We start from the raw sequence: 21123 nt of genomic DNA on the forward strand, positions 1-21123 counted from the left end.
TTCAAACTCATACGGAAACTTTACTTGAGCTACAAGTAAAGCTGACTTGTCCGACTCTGGACAAGATTTGCTCTCATAGTCTTCGCTCGAAGATATAGGTTTTGAATTAGGCATCGCTTCAGTCATTCTGACTGGTTCTCTTGGACCCCACTTAACAGTACGGTGGTTCCTATGACTCAACACAAATGAAATAAAACTACAAGGAATCTAAGTCTTCGAGTTCCATAGGCTTCACGTGGTGTCTTCTCCTGTCATAGTCTTCAATGTGAATATCTTCAAATACCACCATTGTCTTCAATGTCTTCATACATTTTTAGGGGTCATCTCTGGTAGTAAAACCGAATCAATGAGGGACTTCTACCTGTGTTATCCTGCAATTCTCACAAACACATTAGTCCCTCAACTAGGTTTGTCGTCAATACTCCAAAACCAACTAGGGGTGGCACTAGATGCACTTACAAGGCTCCATGATCATCTTGTTACCGGCATGACACCATGATCTCCATCATCATGATCTCCATCATCGTGTCTCCATGAAGTTGCTCGCCAACTATTACTTCTACTACTATGGCTAACACGTTTAGCAATAAAGTAAAGTAATTTACATGGCGTTTCTCAATGACACGCAGGTCATACAAAAAATAAAGACAACTCCTATGGCTCCTGCCGGTTGTCATACTCATCGACATGCAAGTCGTGATTCCTATTACAATAGCATGAACATCTTCATACATCACATATATATCATTCATCATTCATCACCACTTTGGCCATATCATATCACAAAACACTTGCTGCAAAAACAAGTTAGACGTCCTCTAATTGTTGTTGCATGTTTTACGTGGCTGCAATAGGGTTCTAGCAAGAACGTTTTCTTACCTACGTGAAAGCCACAACGTGATTTGTCAACTTCTATTTACCCTTCATAAGGACCCTTTTCATTGAATCCGCTCCAACTAAAGTGGGAGAGACAGACACCCGCCAGCCACCTTATGCAACTAGTGTATGTTAGTCGGTGGAACCGGTCTCACGTAAGCATACGTGTAAGGTTGGTCCGGGCCGCTTCATCCCACAATACCGCTGAAGCAAAATAAGACTAGTAGCATCAAGAAAGTTGACAACATCTACACCCACAACAAACTGTGTTCTACTCGTGCAAAGAGAACTACGCATAGACCTAGCTCATGATGCCACTGTCGGGGAACGTTGCAGAAAACAAAAAATTTCCTACGGTTTCACCAAGATCCATCTATGAGTTCATCTAGAAACGAGTGATCGGATGCATCTACATAACTTGTAGATTGCGAGCGGAAGCGTTCAAAGAATGGGGACGAGGGAGTCGTACTCGACGTGATCCAAATCATCGGAGATCATAGCGCCGAACGGACGGCACCTCCGCGTTCAACACACGTACGGTCAGCGTGACGTCTCCTCCTTCTTGATCCAGCAAGGGGGAAGGAGAGGTTGAGGAAGATGGCTCCAGCAGTAGCACGACGGCGTGGTGGTGGTGGAGAAGTAGTACTCCGACAGGGCTTCGCCGAGCTCTGAGGAGGAGGAGGTGTTGGAGGGGAGAGGGAGGCGCCAGGGGCATGGGTGCGGCTACCATCCCTCCCCCCCTCTATATATAGGGTCCCCAAGGGGGGGGCCGGCCCTGGAGATCCAATCTCCCAAGGGGGCGGCGGCCAAGGGGGGTGGAGTGCCCCCCAAGGTAAGTGGGGCGCCCCCCCACCCTAGGGTTCCCAAACCTAGGCGCAGGGGGAAGGCCCAAGGGGGGCGCACCAGCCCACTTGGGGCTGGTTCCCCTCCCACTTCAGCCCATGGGGCCCTCCGGGATAGGTGGCCCCACCCGGTGGACCCCCGGGACCCTTCAGGTGGTCCCGGTACAATACCGGTGACCCCGAAACTTTTCCCGATGGCCGAAATAGCACTTCCTATATATAATACTTTACCTCTGGACCATTCCGGAACTCCTCATGATGTCCGAGATCTCATCCGGGACTCCGAACAACTTTCGGGTTACTGCATATTCATATCCCTACAACCCTAGCATCACCGAACCTTAAGTGTGTAGACCCTACGGGTTCGGGAGACATGGAGACATGACCGAGATGGCTCTCCGGTCAATAACCAATAGCGGGATCTGGATACCCATGTTGGCTCCCACATGCTCCTCGATGATCTCATCGGATGAACCACGATGTCGAGGATTCAAGCAACCCCGTATACAATTCCCTTTGTCAATCCGTACGTTACTTGCCCGAGATTCGATCGTCGGTATCCCAATACCTCGTTCAATCTCGTTACCGGCAAGTCACTTTACTCGTACCGTAATGCATGATCCCGTGACCAGACACTTGGTCACTTTGAGGTCATTGTGATGATGCATTACCAAGTGGGCCCAGAGATACCTCTCCGTCATATGGAGTGACAAATCCCAGTCTTGATCCATGTCAACCCAACAGACACTTTCGGAGATACCCGTAGTATACCTTTATAGTCACCCAGTTACGTTGTGACGTTTGGTACACCCAAAGCACTCTTATGGTATCCGGGAGTTACACGATCTCGTGGTCTAAGGAAAAGATACTTGACATTGGAAAAACTCTAGCAAACGAACTATACGATCTTGTGCTATGTTTAGGATTGGGTCTTGTCCATCACATCATTCTCCTAATGATGTGATCTCGTTATCAATGACATCCAATGTCCATAGTCAGGAAACCATGACTATCTGTTGATGAACGAGCTAGTCAACTATAGGCTTACTAGGGACATGTTGGTGTCTATTTATTCACACATGTATTACGATTTCCGAATAACACAATTATAGCATGAATAAAAGACAATTATTATGAACAAGGAAATATAATAATAATGCTTTTATTATTGCCTCTAGGGCATATTTCCAACAGTCTCCCACTTGCACTAGAGTCAATAATCTAGTTACATTGTGATGAATCAAACACCCATGGAATTCTGGTGTTGATCATGTTTTGCTCTAGGGAGAGGTTTAGTCAACAGATCTGCTACATTCAGGTCCGTATGTACTTTACAAATATCTATGTCTCCATCTTGAACATTTTCACGAATGGAGTTGAAGTGACGCTTGATGTGCCTGGTCTTCTTGTGAAACCTGGGCTCCTTGGCAAGTGCAATAGCTCCAGTGTTGTCACAGAAGAGTTTGATTGGCCACGACGCATTGGGTATGACTCCTAGGTCGGTGATGAACTCCTTCAGCCAAATTGCTTCATGCGCTGCCTCCGAGGCTGCCATGTACTCCGCTTCACATGTAGATCCCGCCACGACGCTCTCCTTGCAACTGCACCAGCTTACTGCCCCACCATTCAAAATATACACGTATCCGGTTTGTGACTTAGAGTCATCCAGATCTGTGTCGAAGCTAGCGTCGACGTAACCCTTTACGACGAGCTCTTCGTCACCTCCATAAACGAGAAACATTTCCTTAGTCCTTTTCAGGTACTTCAGGATATTCTTGACCGCTGTCCAGTGTTCCTTGCCGGGATTACTTTGGTACCTACCTACCAAACTTACGGCAAGGTTTACATCAGGTCTGGTACACAGCATGGCATACATAATAGAACCTATGGCTGAGGCATAGGGGATGACACTCATCTCTTCTATATCTTCTGCCATGGTCGGACATTGAGCTGAGCTCAATTTCACACCTTGCATCACAGGCAAGAACCCCTTCTTAGACTGATCCATATTCAACTTCTTCAATATCTTATCAAGGTATGTGCTTTGTGAAAGACCTATGAGGCGTCCTGATCTATCTCTATAGATCTTGATGCCTAATATATATGCAGCTTCTCCAAGGTCCTTCATTGAAAAACTCTTATTCAAGTAGGCCTTAATGTTGTCCAAGAGTTCTATATCATTTCCCATCAAAACTATGTCATCTACATATAATATGAGAAATGCTACAGAGCTCCCACTCACTTTCTTGTAAACGCAGGCTTCTCCATAAGTCTGTGTAAACCCAAACGCTTTGATCATATCATCAAAGCGAATGTTCCAACTCCGAGATGCTTGCACCAGCCCATAAATCGAGCGTTGGAGCTTGCACACCTTGTTAGCATTCTTAGGATCGACAAAACCTTCCGGCTGCATCATATACAATTCATCCTTAATGAAACCATTAAGGAATGCCGTTTTGACGTCCATTTGCCATATCTCATAATCATAGAATGCGGTAATTGCTAACATGATTCGGACGGACTTTAGCTTCACTACCGGTGAGAAAGTCTCATCGTAGTCAACCCCTTGAACTTGTCAATAACCCTTAGCGACAAGCCGAGCTTTATAGATGGTCACACTAGCATCCGCGTCTGTCTTCTTCTTAAAGATCCATTTATTTTCTATGGCTCGCCGCTCAACGGGCAAGTCAGTCAAAGTCCATACTTTGTTTTCATACATGGATCCTATTTCGGATTTCATGGCTTCTAGCCATTTGTTGGAATCCGGGCCCGCCATCGCTTCTTCATAGTTCGAAGGTTCACCATTGTCTAACAACATGATTTCCAAGACAGGGTTGTCGTACCACTCTGGTGCGGAACGTGTCCTTGTGGACCTACGAAGTTCAGTAGCAACTTGATCTGAAGTTTCATGATCATCATTAATTTCCTCTCTAGTCGGTGCAGGCACCTCAGGAACATTTTCTTGAGTTGCGCCATTTTCCGGTTCAAGAGGTAATACTTCATCAAGTTCTACTTTCCTCCCACTTACTTCTTTCGAGAGAAACTCCTTCTCAAGAAAGGATCCATTCTTGGCAACAAAAATCTTGCCTTCGGATCTGAGGTAGAAGGTATACCCAATAGTTTCTTTAGGGTATCCAATGAAGACGCATTTTTCCAACTTGGGTTCGAGCTTTTCAGGGTGATGTTTCTTGACATAAGCATCGCATCCCCAAACTTTTAGAAACGACAGCTTAGGTTTCTTCCCAAACCATAATTTACGGTGTTGTCTCAACGGATTTCGACGGAGCCTTATTTAAAGTGAATGCGGCAGTCTCTAAAGCATAGCCCCAAAATGATACCGGTAAATCGGTAAGAGACATCATAGATCGCACCATATCTAATAGAGTGCGATTACGACGTTCGGACACACCATTACGCTGAGGTGTTCCAGGCGGCGTCAGTTGTGAAACTATTCCACATTTTCTTAAGTGTGTGCCAAATTCGTGACTCAAGTATTCTCCTCCGCGATCTGATCGCAAGAACTTGATTTTCCTGTCACGTTGATTCTCAACCTCACTCTGAAATTCCCTGAACTTTTCAAAGGTCTCAGACTTGTGTTTCATTAAATAGACATACACATATCTACTCAAGTCATCAGTGAGGGTGAGAACATAACGATAGCCACCGTGAGCCTCAACACTCATTGGACCACACACATCAGTATGTATGATTTCCAATAAGATGGTTGCTCGCTCCATTGTTCCTGAGAACGGAGTCTTGGTCATTTTACCCATGAGGCATGGTTCGCACGTGTCAAATGATCCGTAATCAAGAGACTCTAAAAGTCCATCCATATGGAGCTTCTTCATGCGTTTGACACCTATGTGACAAAGGCGGCAGTGCCACAAGTATGTGGGACTATCATTATCAATCTTACATCTTTTGGTATTCACACTATGAATATGTGTAGCATTACGCTCGAGATTCATTAAGAATAAACCATTCACCATCGGAGCATGACCATAAAACATATCTCTCATATAAATAGAACAACCATTATTCTCAGATTTAAATGAGTAGCCATCTCATATTAAACGAGATCCTGATACAATGTTCATTCTCAAAGTTGGCACTAAATAACAATTATTGAGGTTCAAAACTAATCCCGTAGGTAAATGTAGAGATAGCGTGCCGGCGGCGATCACATCGACCTTGGAACCATTCCTGACGCGCATCGTCACCTCGTCCTTCGCTAGTCTTCGCTTATTTTGCAGCTCTTGCTTTGAGTTACAAATGTGAGAAACTGCACCGGTATCAAATACCCAAGAGCTACTACGAGTACTGGTAAGGTACACATCAATTACATATATATCACATATACCTTTCGTGATGCCGGCCTTCTTGTCCGCTAAGTATTTGGGGCAGTTCCGCTTCCAGTGACCACTTCCCTTGCAAAAAACACTCAGTCTCGGGCTTGGGTCCATGCTTTGGCTTCTTCCCGGCAGCTTGCTTGCCAGGCGCGGCAACTCCCTTGTCGTCCTTCTTGAAGTTTTTCTTACCCTTGCCTTTCTTGAACTTAGTGGTTTTATTCACCATAAACACTTGATGTTCCTTTTTGACTTCTACCTCTGCTGATTTCAGCATTGCAAATACTTCAGGAATGGTCTTTTCCATCCCCTGCATATTGAAGTTCATCACAAAGCTCTTGTAGCTCGGTGGAAGCGACTGGAGGATTCTGTCAGTGACCGCGTCATCCGGGAGATTAACTCCCAGCTGAGTCAAGCGGTTGTGTAACCCAGACATAGTGAGTATGTGCTCACTGACAGAACTATTTTCCTCCATCTTACAGCTGAAGAACTTGTCGGAGACTTCATATCTCTCGACCCGGGCATGAGCTTGAAAAACCATTCAGCTCTTCGAACATCTCATATGCTCCATGTCTCTCAAAACGCTTTTGGAGCCCCGGCTCTAAGCTGTAAAGCATGCCGCACTGAACGAGGGAGTAATCATCAGAACGTGCCTGCCAAGCGTTTATAACGTCTTGTTCTGCAGGGAGAACAGGTGCTTCACCTAGCGGTGCTTGTAGGACATAATCTTTCTTGGCAGCTATGAGGATGATCCTCAGGTTCCGGACCCAGTCCGTATAGTTGCTGCCATCGTCTTTCAGCTTGGTTTTCTCTAGGAACGCGTTGAAGTTGAGGACAACATTGGCCATTTGATCTACAAGACATATTGTAAATTTTTTTAGACTAAGTTCATGATAATTAAGTTCATCTAATCAAATTATTCAATGAACTCCCGCCTAGATAGACATCCCTCCAGTCATCTAAGTATAACATGATCCGAGTTAACTAGGCCCGGTCCGATCATCACGTGAGACGGACTAGTCAACATCGGTGAACATCTTCATGTTGATCGTATCTTCTATACGACTCATGCTCGACCTTTCGGTCTTCTATGTTCCGAGGCCATGTCTGTACATGCTAGGCTCGTCATGTCAACCTAAGTGTTTGCATGTGTAAATCTGTCTTACACCCGTTGTATGTGAACGTTGGAATCTATCACACCCAATCATCACGTGGTGCTTCGAAACAACGAACTGTCGCAACAGTGCACAGTTAGGGGGAACACTTTATTGAAATTATTATGAGGGATCATCTTATTTACTACCGTCGTTCTAAGTAAACAAGATGCAAAAACATGATAAACATCACATGCAATCAAATAATAATAGTGACATGATATGGCCAATATCACATTGCTCCTTTGATCTCCATCTTGGGGCTCCATGATCATCTTGTCACCGGCATGACACCATGATCTCCATCATCATGATCTCCATCATCGTGTCTCCATGAAGTTGCTCGCCAACTATTACTTTTACTACTATGGCTAACACGTTTAGCAATAAAGTAAAGTAATTTACATGGCGTTTCTCAATGACACGCGGGTCATACAAAAAATAAAGACAACTCCTATGGCTCCTGCCGGTTGTCATACTCATCGACATGCAAGTCGTGATTCCTATTACAATAGCAGGAACATCTTCATACATCACATATATATCATTCATCACAACTTTGGCCATATCATATCACAAAGCACTTGCTGCAAAAACAAGTTAGACGTCCTCTAATTGTTGTTGCAAGTTTTACGTGGCTGCAATAGGGTTCTAGCAAGAACGTTTTCTTACCTACGTGAAAGCCACAACGTGATTTGTCAACTTCTATTTACCCTTCATAAGGACCCTTTTCATCGAATCCGCTCCAACTAAAGTGGGAGAGACAGACACCCGCCAGCCACCTTATGCAACTAGTGCATGTTAGTCGGTGGAACCGGTCTCACGTAAGCATACGTGTAAGGTTGGTCCGGGCCGCTTCATCCCACAATACCGCTGAAGCAAAATAAGACTAGTAGCGTCAAGAAAGTTGACAACATCTACGCCCACAACAAATTGTGTTCTACTCGTGCAAAGAGAACTACGCATAGACCTAGCTCATGATGCCACTGTCGGGGAACGTTGCAGAAAACAAAAATTTTCCTACGGTTTCACCAAGATCCATCTATGAGTTCATCTAGCAACGAGTGATCGGATGCATCTACATTCCTTGTAGATTGCGAGCGGAAGCGTTCAAAGAATGGGGACGAGGGAGTCGTACTCGACGTGATCCAAATCACCGGAGATCCTAGCGCCGAACGGACGGCACCTCCGCGTTCAACACACGTACGGTCAGCGTGACGTCTCCTCCTTCTTGATCCAGCAAGGGGGAAGGAGAGGTTTAGGAAGATGGCTCCAGCAGCAGCATGATGGTGTGGTGGTGGTGGAGAAGCAGTACTCCGACAGGGCTTCGCCGAGCTCTACGGAGGAGGAGGAGGTGTTGGAGGGGAGAGGGAGGCGCCAGGGGCATGGGTGCGGCTGCCCTCCCTCCCCCCCTCTATATATAGGGTCCCCAAGGGGGGGCGCCGGCCCTGGAGATCCAATCACCCAAGGGGGCGGCGGCCAAGGGGGTGGAGTGCCCCCCAAGGCAAGTGGGGCGCCCCCCACCCTAGGGTTCCCAACCCTAGGCGCAGGGGGAAGGCCCAAGGGGGGCGCACCAGCCCACTAGGGGCTGGTTCCCCTCCCACTTCAGCCCATGGGGCCCTTCGGGATAGGTGGCCCCACCCGGTGGACCCCCGGGACCCTTCCGGTGGTCCCGGTACAATACCGGTGACCCCGAAACTTGTCCCGATGGCCGAAATAGCACTTCCTATATATAATTCTTTACCTCCGGACCATTCCGGAACTCCTCGTGACGTCCGAGATCTCATCCGGGACTCCGAACAACTTTCGAGTTACTGCATATTCATATCCCTACAACCCTAGCGTCACCGAACCTTAAGTGTGTAGACCCTACAGGTTCGGGAGACATGTAGACATGACCGAGATGGCTCTCCGGTCAATAACCAACAGCGGGATCTGGATACCCATGTTGGCTCTCACATGCTCCTCGATGATCTCATCGGATGAACCACGATGTTGAGGATTCAAGCAACCCCGTATACAATTCCCTTTGTCAATCGGTACGTTACTTGCCCGAGATTCGATCGTCGGTATCCCAATACCTCATTCAATCTCGTTACCGGCAAGTCACTTTACTCGTACCGTAATGCATGATCCCGTGACCAGACGCTTGGTCACTTTGAGCTCATTGCGATGATGCATTACCGAGTGGGCCCAGAGATACCTCTCCGTCATACGGAGTGACAAATCCCAGTCTTGATCCGTGTCAACCCAACAGACACTTTCGGAGATACCCGTAGTATACCTTTATAGTCACCCAGTTACGTTGTGACGTTTGGTACACCCAAAGCAATCCTACGGTATCCGGGAGTTACACGATCTCATGGTCTAAGGAAAAGATACTTGATATTGGAAAAACTCTAGCAAACGAACTATACGATCTTGTGCTATGTTTAGGATTGGGTCTTGTCCATCACATCATTCTCCTAATGATGTGATCTCGTTATCAATGACATCCAATGTCCATAGTCAGGAAACCATGACTATCTGTTGATCAACCAGCTAGTCAACTAGAGGCTTACTAGGGACATGTTGGTGTCTATTTATTCACACATGTATTACGATTTCCGGATAACACAATTATAGCATGAATAAAAGGCAATTATCATGAATAAGGAAATATAATAATAATGCTTTTATTATTGCCTCTAGGGCATATTTCCAACAACGATATCTTCAAAGAACATTGCAACCGCAGCTAGGCTTCACAGCAACATATGGTAAGCCAGTGTGTTTTAGTACATGTGAAATGTAATGCGAGTGGGCTGCTTTCTTGGCTTGTGCGCTCAACGTGTAATCCTACCGAATTACAAATAGTTCAGTTGTCTGCTTTGCTATATTGCTTGATTCGAATGCTGATTTGTTGTTACGCTATACCTGAGTTGGCCAATATGTCAGTAGTGCCTGTTGTACTATCGTAAATAAATGCATGCCTATTTCATTTGAGTCCTTAACTTTTCCTCTGAACTTCATCACAAGACTGTCTTCGTAGTTTATATGAGGCCACACTGTTAAGTGCTTTCTCAGATTATTTCAACCGCTTAGATGCCTTGGCAACTTAAATATAATGGTTGTACACTCCCTTTCAACTAGGGATGTCAACTAGGTCCCGTTTAATGCCGATTAAAGTCCACTAGTGGTATGATAGTTCAAAAGAGTTTTTGTTTGTTGAGGAAAATGAAGTACGAAGGTAGCGAAAACTAACTAGATGGGACTGGCGGATGTCATTTTTTTGCCACTTACATCCCTAGTTTCATCTTACCATTTTAATTTCTTTTTGGCTGATGCTGCTTTGAACAATTTAAATATAGTTTGCCATGCTCAGAAATAATTCGTCCGTCGTTTGCCATGTAAGCTTACTGCCTAGATCATACGATAACTATCTCTTACTGATGTCCAGCGGAAACCTTTCAGGATGCCGTTCACACTAGGACACAATGTACAACCCCAGAATCTATTTGTGGAAGCAGTGCGCCATCCATGTTACCAGATGGTAGTAGTTCAGGGGCAACACCGCCGGAGAGTAGTCTGAGCACAGATATTATAGTGCTTGAGGCTCTACTAGAGGCAGAAAGAGATGGTGTGGCTGCCATGAATGAGGTAATCTTTATCTTGAGGCTGGAAATTACGGAATTAGCGGCACGCATTATGCAAGCAACCCAAGAATTGGAGGAAGTAAGAATGTTGCATTTGAAGACGGAGGAGGTCCTGCTGTTTCTGCTATCTGAAGCCCAAGGTAATCCCGGTTCTTCTTTAGATACCAGTTAAAATTGTCATTAGATTATTGTACTTGCATGTTGTGTCATGTCTCTGAATGGATTATGTTGCAAGACCCCCTATGTTGTCCATGTGTTGTAATGATCCGAATTTTTTAGGCGAGGTAATCCTCAGTACTTTTATGATTGACATAAGGTGAACTGTTTTTCACGTGAGCATATTGTATTGGATGAAATAACTGTTTGACTCAGAGTGTATCCAACCTACTGAATTCGAAGATCACGACATTTCTAAATCATAATCATATATAAAGGTGGAATAAATCTTTGTTGTGGTTTTGAAGAAATAAATAACAAAACGTGTAATTATCTGTGGATATTCCTAATCGAATACAAATTGGATTTGAATTTAGTTCGCCAGGTCCCAGGGCAAACGTGAATGCTAATTCTCCCAAGTTTTGAACGAAGCGGCTAAACACCCTCTATAATTTGTGGGCTGCCCGAAGCAAGTGTTTGTGAGATGGAAATTACTATCTACCCCTGACACTTGACATCCTTATCGACCGGATTTACACTACTATCGATAGGGGTAGACTAGTAACTTCAATCAGACGTGACACGACGGCCTCTGAGCCCATTCAGACACGGTGGGCGCCAAACGTGGGCGGTAAAACACATTTGATTCAAGCTCGTCCGAAAGACATGTGTCTCTTCCTCCATTTCCCCATTCATACATGGTGGGCGGCAAAACAAACTCTCCTCATCCGAAATCGGTGTAGGCTAATATTTTAAATAGGGGCAGATGTGTAACTTCCATCAGACGTGACACAACCGCCCTACCTGTCAGCCCCGTTCATACACCGTGGGAGCCAACCATGGGCGGAAAAACACCTTCTCCTCGCCCAAAATAGTTACCGGCAAATATTTGGGAGATGCGAGATTACCGTCCTATCCCCAACCGATGCGATGTCCGAAATTTTAAACGGGGGATAAGTTCTTAACTTTCCCCCATTTCAGAGAAGCACGTCCGAAAGTTTGAGATCCCCCCTCCCCTCCATTTCCCCATTCATACACCGTCGGCGGCACGACAACCTCCGCACTGCGGCCAGCCTCCTCCGTTCGCCACCCCATCCTCCACCTTGCCGAAGCCGCTACCCCTACCCCGTCGTCCACTGCAAGAGATGGACGTCTCTCATCCACGGCGCTGGACCAGGATCCTTTCACTGCCTCCTCTCGCTTCATTAGCGCCGTCGTCCACCTTGCCGTTGCCGCTCCTACGATCGCCTCGTCCACGACAACAGGATATATCCCCCGACCCGGCCGTCTGCCGTCTAAAGTCTTCTTCCCCACCACCGACAGCCATTGCACCCGCAGCACCCTCAATGTATCAGCATAGGCCTACACGGCGTCACAAGAGAGGTGGTACTCTTCCATATGTGCTTAAGTTATTGATCTCACCCGGAAAATAGATCATATTTTGTTTACTATACTTTTCTTGTCCGTACCAAATCGTAGTGGCTAGTTGAAAGAAAACATTGGTTGCGAAGTAGCTTTGTCCGGTTTGCACCTTCAGATCCGGCATGGCACGGGAACTATACTCGTAAAGCTTATGGTTTCCCCCCTTTATATTCACTACCATCATCGTAGGTGCTTCGTGTCATGCTAGCACTGCTCCTCAAGACCTCAACCCAAAGCTTACGTGTTGAAATACGAATCTGATATGATGCTCATATCACTAAAACAGAGAACGTTTAATTGGTCACCTAATGTTCCTATATTCGTTTCGAAAAGCATGTGTGCCACCCACTGGTCCAGCTAGTTCCACTTTCCTGATTTTTCTCTTGATGCTTAGGGTTTTCCCCTTTTATCTACTCTACTATGATTTGCGTAGGTGCTTTCTATCATACTAGCATTACTCCACCCTTCAAGCTAAACAACACAACACTCAGAATTTGAAAGCTTAGTTGTTCAAATATGATTGTGATATGATACTGATATTAGTTAACCGGCACATTTAATTGGTTAGCTAAAGGTCCCACTTGAGTTTCCAAATGCATGTCACGACATATAGAGAGACAGCAGAATTGCAATTCTTTGTCACTTGTTGACCGTACTTTCTTGTCCATACCAAATCTTAGTTGTTATTTCAAAGCAAACATCAGTTGCTAACTACCCTTTGCGTGGTTTGCAGCTTCAGATCTGCCATCCCACTGCCACGGTCAACACTGTACTCATCATGCTTATGTTTTCCCCATTTTATGATGACCATAATGAGCCTACGTGGTTTGTGTCGTAATAGCACTGCTCCACCCATCGAGCTAAACAAGCTTAGTTGTAAAAATTCATATATGATATTATTGCTGATATTAGTAAAACTGAGAGATGTTTAATTGGTTAGCTAAATGTTCCGACTATAGTTTCGAAATGCATGTGAGCCATATATGGAGAGACCGGAAAGAATAGTATTTCTCTGTGCTCTGGTTCATCATGGGTGGCCAACCGACGTTGTATTGAAAGACTTGTAATATCTTCAATCTGCCTGCTCTTCTTTAAGATGATACTCTTCTCTTGCGGTCGACTGGTCAGGTCGAGTTGTCCTCTCTTAGTATATTTTGAATCTGTCAGGTCAGGTCGACTTGTTCATCTTTACTATATGTTGAATCTATCATCTGCGAAGTGTCATCACTTCTGGAGCTCTCATATTTTGAGTAGTAGGCCACATTATATTAATGCACACAACAAATTACAACATGCATGGCATCTTTTAAAAGAATTGCAGAGATAGCACAAAGGGGTTTACAGGGAGGCAGTATTGGATTAGAATCAGTTCTGCATTACAAAGAAAATCTCACTTGTTTTTATGTTTTCATGCATGTCAGATATTGAACATTATCAAAATGAATATGAGAATGGGCGCACGAGAGGAATATTGCGGAACGATCCACTGGCTAACAAACTTGGCATGGTGGAGGATGGCCTATCTTATTCACCCATCAAGGTGATTGCTCTAACTTTGCAAAGTTGTATTGGTCACACATATTTTGCATCTAACCTCTTGCATTACTTCTACTTTGTTACACCATCTGCTTATTTTAAGCATCATATATGAGTATATTCCATACCTATCCATTTTTTGTACCTATTCCATGTGTCGTCACACTATGTTTTTCCAGTCAAATGTTGTTCTTTCGTAATAGATGTCCAAAAGGAAGAGGGTGAGTGCAGATCCTCAAGGAGTACAAACTAGGTATTTGGAAAAGGTAGTGATACCTGTTAAATCAGATAGATCAGCAGCCACAGAAAGCACAGGCCCAACTGTACCACACTTTACCCCTACTCCAGTGGCAAACCCCTATTAGAACTGCTGGGAGCCCAGCGTCAGGTACTTTCTATGATATTAAATCAAAATTTGAACTCCTAAATTTCTGCTTGTGCCTTACCATCTCTCTTGTATGAAAACTAATTTCAGATGAATCTCCTTGCTCAAAGGATCATACGATCTCAAAACAATAATGGCCTCTGCATTGCTCTTGTCAGTACCTCTCTCCCTCTTGCCTTGTAACGTTGTACTTAATTAATTGCTATTTGATTATGTATCATCAGTCTGCACCTGAGCTTCTTTATCCTCTCTTTCTTCCAATATTATTTGATCTATATTTACTCTTTGCAAAATGTAGAATAACGTCAACGCTTATAAATAATTTTCTTTGGGGAATTTATTGAATTATCCTTCCATCAACATGGAGAAGGGCTTTGTCCAACCCGTGTTAACATGTATGTAAGTTCATCCTTATCAAGCCTTCAAACTTTGTTCTAGTATAGATTTGGATAGGCATCATTTCCTCCACTGCTGTTTGCTTTGCTATTTACATCTGATTGGATGTTTGCAACAACTACCAGTTTAAAATTGTAGTTGTAAAAACATGTTCCTTATGCAGAACAGATCCATGTATTTGCTTATATAATTGTGAAACCTGTTACGTGTCTCCTTGTTTCTCTTTCAGACTCGTATCTCTTACGCCAGGCAGAACTTTAGGGAAGATAGTGAGCCAAACCATCTTGAGGACAGCAAGATGACCCCAAGGTCCTGTCTTGATGAAGACAGTGAGTTGAAGCTACTCACCAGCAGGTGTGAGACAACCTCTGTGCAGTCGCTGCCTCAATCAGTTCGACTTCTTCAGTCTAAACTTAAAGCGGAAAGGCTTGCTTCAGCTCAGCTCCGACTTGAAATCAAAGATGCAATGAAGATGTCAGAGGACTGCCGTGCGCACCATCATGCCTTAAATCTAGTGTTCATGCATCTATCGTTGACACAACTTAGGTCTACTCAGCTTCTTCAGCTGTTTGGGGGGCCCGACCTGGCTAGGCCTAGTGCCTTCTGAAGTGCTCTCAGTTTTGTATATTCTTTTGTCGGCGCGTTTATTTGCACTGGTGGCCAACTTTGATGCCCAGTGGATGTAATATGTGTGATAGCCGTGATAGTCTAGTGTAAGTTGCTTGCTTATTTATTTCCTTGTTGTCTTGTTTATTTGTTTGCTTGTAGTCATTGCAGTTCTTTTTCCGCGGTTTGCTAGTGGCTGCAATAACCTATTTGTTAAAACTAGGCGACAATAACCATGGGCTAATATTTATTGTAGTGACACTGGGCCTCCTACGGGTCGTACAAACAGTGTGCCTTCTACGGGCCGTAGAAATAGTGGGCCTTCTACGGGCCGTAGAAACAATGGGCCTTCTATGGGTCGTAGAAACAATGGGCCTTCTACGGGTCGTATCATCAATGGGCCTTATACGGGCAGTATGATCGATTGGCCAAACAAGGGCCAATAATAGGCCGCATTATGGCCGTAAACGGGCTAGAGTTGGAATCGTCCGTTCATGGGCCGACCATAACGGGCCATCGTTAATAGGCTGTATTTGATGACGCTATGAAAATGGCCCAACGTATTAACGAACCACAAACGGGCCGACTGTAACCACGGGCTGAATTTGGCCCACAAGCAGAAAATGACAGTAACGGGCCGTAAGTAAACAAATGCTGGAAATGAGCCCAAGAATAAATGGGCTCTGAGAAGGCCGAAAGATAACATGCGCTGGAAATGGCCCAACGGAATAACGGGTCGTTAATGGGTATAAAGTGATACACTGTTCATTACGGGCCAGTTCCACCACGGGCCGTTAATGGGTGTAAAGTGATACACTGTTCATTACGGGCCAGTTTCACCACGGGCTGTTAATAGGCCAAGAGTTACATAGGGCCTCATATGGGCCGAAAGATGTCATGGGCCATACATGGGCCAGAAGTGAAGATGGGCTAGAATCATATTGGGTGGCCCAGATGACGCTACTGGGCCTAATTCGGATAGGGCGTAACGGGCCTTGGGTTAGCGGGCTGTAAATGGGCTATATGCGAACAAGCCGTTAACAGGCTTTACATGGGCCGGCCCACCACCTTTTGACCAAGTCAAACGGGCCGGCCTTTTCACAGGAATGGGCCTCTATTGGGTCGTGCCACCTGTCGATGTATCATACGCGCCTTCTGTCCAATGAGTGGATGACATCTGTCCCAACGATGAGCCGACACGTGTTTCCTCCAGCCAATGATGATTTTACATGTGGAAAATCCCCATTGGTCGAGGCTATTAACGGGTTATCGGATCCAAAACCCGACCCGATAGCTTAATGGCGTTCCATTACGGTGGATGCCACGTGTCAGTCACCCTTGACGAAAGCACTTCTGTGACGCGGGATTTATCATCATGGAAGTGGACACTTCCGTGATGATAATTTTGGTAATGTCATGGAACACTTCTACGACAGCACAGGTATGACTATCTTGATTCTGTCATAAAATCGTCATGGATGTACATGCATGACAAAAAATGCGACCTACTATGACAAACACATATCATCACGGAAGTTTATTTTTTTGTTGTGATTACAGTACCATAAAGTGGTGATTTGTTTTCTTATACTAACAGAGCTCATGAGATTTTTTGTTGAGTTTTGTGTTGTGAAGTTTTCAAGTTTTTGGGTAAAGATTTGATGGATTATGGAATAAGGAGTGGAAATAGCCTAAGCTTGGGGATTCTCAAGGTAAAATTCAAGGACAACGAAAAGCCTAAGCTTGGGTATGCCCCGGAAGGCATCCCCTCTTTCGTCTTCGTCTATCGGTAACTTTACTTGAGGCTATATTTTTATTCACCACATGATATGTGTTTTGCTTTGAGAGTCTTGTATGATTTGAGTCTTTGCTTTTTAGTTTACCACAATCATCCTTGCTGTACACACCTTTTGGGAGAGAATTGGAATTTGTTAGAATACTCTATGTGCTTCACTTATATCTTTTGAGTTAGATAATTTTGCTCTAGTGCTTCACTTATATTTTTTTAGAGCACGGTGGTGGTTTTATTTTGTAGAAATTATTGATCTCTCATGATTCACTTATATTATTTTGAGAGTCTTTTAGAACAGCATGGTAATTCGCTTTGGCTATAAAATTAGTCCTAATATGATAGGCATTCAAGATGGGTATGATAAAAACTTTCATATAGAATGCATTGAATACTATGATACCTGATATATGTTTTGAGATATAAAGGTGGTAATGTTAGAGTCATGCTAGTTGGGCAATTGTGAAATTGAGAAATACTTGTGTTAAAGTTGGCAAGTCCCGTAGCATGCACGTATGGTAAACGTTGTGTGACAAATTTGACGCATGGGGTGTTCTTTGAGTGCTTTCCTTATAAGTGGCGGTAGGGGATGAGCGATGGTCTTTTCCTACCAATCTATCCCTCTGGGGGCATGCGTAGTAGTACTTTGCTTCAAGGGCTAATAAACTTTTTCAATAAGCATATGAGTTCTTTATGACTAATGTGAGTCCATGGATCATACACACTCTTACCTTTCGGCAATTTGCTAGCCTCTACGGTACCGTGCATTGCCCTTTCTCACCTCGAGAGTTGGTGCAAACTTTGCCGGTGCATAAAAACCCCGTGATACGATACGCTTTATCACACATAAGCCTCCTTATATCTTCCTCAAAACATCCACCATACCTACCTATTATGGCATTTCCATAGCCATTCCGAGATATATTGCCATGCAACTTTCCACCGTTCCGTTTATTATGACATGCTCTATCATTCTCATATTGCTTTGCATGATCATCTAGTTGACATCGTATTTGTGGCAAAGCCACTTTCATAATTCTTTCATACATGTCGCTCTTGATTCATCGCATATCCCGGTACACCGCCGGAGGCATTCACATAGTCATATTTTTGTTCTAGTATCAAGTTGTAACATTGAGTAATGAGTAAATAAAAGTGTGATGATCATCATTATTAGAGCATTGTCCCATGTGAGGAAAGTGAAAAAAAAGAGGCCAAAGAAGCCCAAATAAAAAAATAAAAATAAAAAAAGAGGCCAAAGAAGCCCGAACAAAAAAATGAGTGAAAAAGAGAGAAGGGACAATGTTACTGTGGCACCCCGGCTCAGAGCAACCGGTTTACCATGCATTGCCAGCCCAGAGACCATGTCTTCTGGCAACACACAACATCTTGGTACAGAAAACAACCGCTTTATTGATGCTAGCGGATCCAAAATTTACATTACAACAGGTAGCGAGGCCAACCGGCACGCACGATGCGGATGAACAATAAGTACATTATTTAGTGAACATAAAGGCCTCAATCATAACAACTACGCGGCAGCAGAACAACGTCATAGCGGAAGCTCCATAGTACAGGGACACCGATGTGGACACGATCTAGACTCGGACAGCACTCCTCTCCAACAAGGCTTTTCCTGAAATCTGGCATGACACGCTAGGTCAGTACATTGAATGTACTTGGAAGCTCACAACAGACATAACAATATCATGATATTTAACCAATTATTAATAATGCAACAATATATTCAGCATGCTGTGATCATAACCTTATGAGGATAAATTCCTCTTACCAATGGTGATCACTTCTTGGATCACCACTGTACCAACCTCAACATCTTAACCGGGAATATCTCGTGATCCTTCCGGCGATCACAACCACGACCCATACCAGGCCTAAATCAATGATCCTTTCGGCGATCACAACCACGACCAACACTTGGTCTAAAACAATGATCCTTCCGGTGATCACAACCACGACCAACACTTGGTCCTGTCCAACCCGATGGCCTTCCCGCCATCATCAACAGTGCAGAGTTCCTAACTTAGTGTGCAAATTTTATTAAATGTTAACCCATGGTGTGACCTACTTTCGAGCGTGTCCGTAACCGTGGACTCGGCTATCGATAGATTAATACAATCTGCAGAGGTAGCGCACTGTACCCACACCATGGAACCCATGGCCTCGTACTCCAATTCGGGTGGACCAACAACATTCCCACGAAACCCTCCATTGCCATAACACTCTCTCGGCCACTCCGACCCACTCACCAACTGGGCTAGTCCTGGGTGGCCCCGTGTCTACCAAAGACACAACGACCACCATCATGGCCAAACGTCCCTCACCGGGACCGTCCCTCATGGGGACCGGTACCAAAAATCTCAACAACGGGCTCACAAGGTTATGTATGCTTACCGGGCCAGGGTACCGCACGCCCATAACCTTCCCTATTTGGAGGCACTGACTAGGGGCATGACAACGGACCGAATAAAGGCCTTCCATACAGGCAAATGTGGTTGCACTGGGAAAAACTCGATTCAGTGGCACCATGACCCGGTCAACGATATATTCAAGTTGTATTATTATCAGGTTCAACTTAGATTGGAAATAACCGGTGTCATAGTATGCCATGAAGTGCAACAATAACATATGCATCACACATTAACGCAAAAGACTGAGTCAATTATATCCACACTAAGCATAACCATCAGCAACTCTTGACACTCCTCGGGTCAAGATTAAACCTCACATTAAACAGCATCTTTTCTAACAAGTTTTACCATTTTTCTTATGCAAGAAAAATAACTTCAATTACTTATATCCATAACCATATTATTTCTCTCATAACAAAAATAAATTCTAGTTTCTTTATCAACTAGGTTAGCTCTAACTTTCTGTAACACAAGCATATTAACTTGAACAAGCACTTAAAATAATATAAATAACACAATAATGACCTATATGCATGGATTAAATCATTCATTCAAGTAGGAAAATCACAAATATTGCAATGGCACCGTGAAAATGTTGTCGTGGCTTGCCTTAGTGCAGATGAGGTTCACAAGCCTCCTGGTGATCCTCAAGACAAGCCTCACTGCTCTAAAAATAATTACAAACACAAAATGGAATCATCAAGAACCCTTCTGAAATTCACCAAAAAATCTAGGCAGCAGGGGAAAATCCCATTTTTGGCGAGCTGCTAGATTTCTTTGCAAAGAACACAATGCAAAAAGAATCAATTCATTTGGACTAATGGTTGAAAAGTTATAGCTGTTCGAAGCTCTCTGGATATAAATGAAATTTGAATTTAAATAAAACAGACTCGAGGGGGGTGACGTCGAAGGCGTAAAGCCCCGGGGCACCACCACTCCTACCGCTTCACGCACGTACTAAGTAGCTAACTAGCAGGCCCCGCTAGTCAGGTGAGAGGGAGAGGGGAAAAGAAATAGGGGACGGCGCGGCTTCGCCGGAGCAAACACCGGTGATGAGGGCTCCTTGGCCAAAACGCGAGGGAGGGATCAAGAGAGGAGACTGAGGCGCACCTGCCCATACCCATAGAGTAGCTAGGGGTGGTCGGACGGCATCGGAATCTTCCTCTCTAGCGGAGACAGGAAGCAGAGCTCGCCAGAGACGAAGATGACGGCGAGAAGAGGTGACTCCAGTAGTTTCAACCGGGTGGAACGGCACCACTGCAGAGTGGCGGAGGCCCTGGAAGGGTTGCCCAGGCCTGGGAGGGGCCGGAGTGATGGCAACGACCTGAGGGGATCACCGGCGAGCTCGAGCGCGGGGACGGTGGCCCGCGGCCTGCCCGGCTGGGCTACGGTCTTCTACTAGGTTGTGGAGTGTGTGAGAGTGGTGGATGATGCTCGAGGAGGCTGGGGGAGGGCTCTATTTATAGCCGAGCGTCGAGGGGGCTTCGGGCTCCGTCGGTGGACACCTGGACACGGCGCCCGGCGACGAGCGGCGTCAGTGAGAGAGGG

Source organism: Triticum dicoccoides, chromosome 1A (genome assembly GCF_002162155.2).
Source record: "Triticum dicoccoides isolate Atlit2015 ecotype Zavitan chromosome 1A, WEW_v2.0, whole genome shotgun sequence".
In the NCBI taxonomy this organism is placed as follows: Eukaryota; Viridiplantae; Streptophyta; class Magnoliopsida; order Poales; family Poaceae; genus Triticum; species Triticum dicoccoides.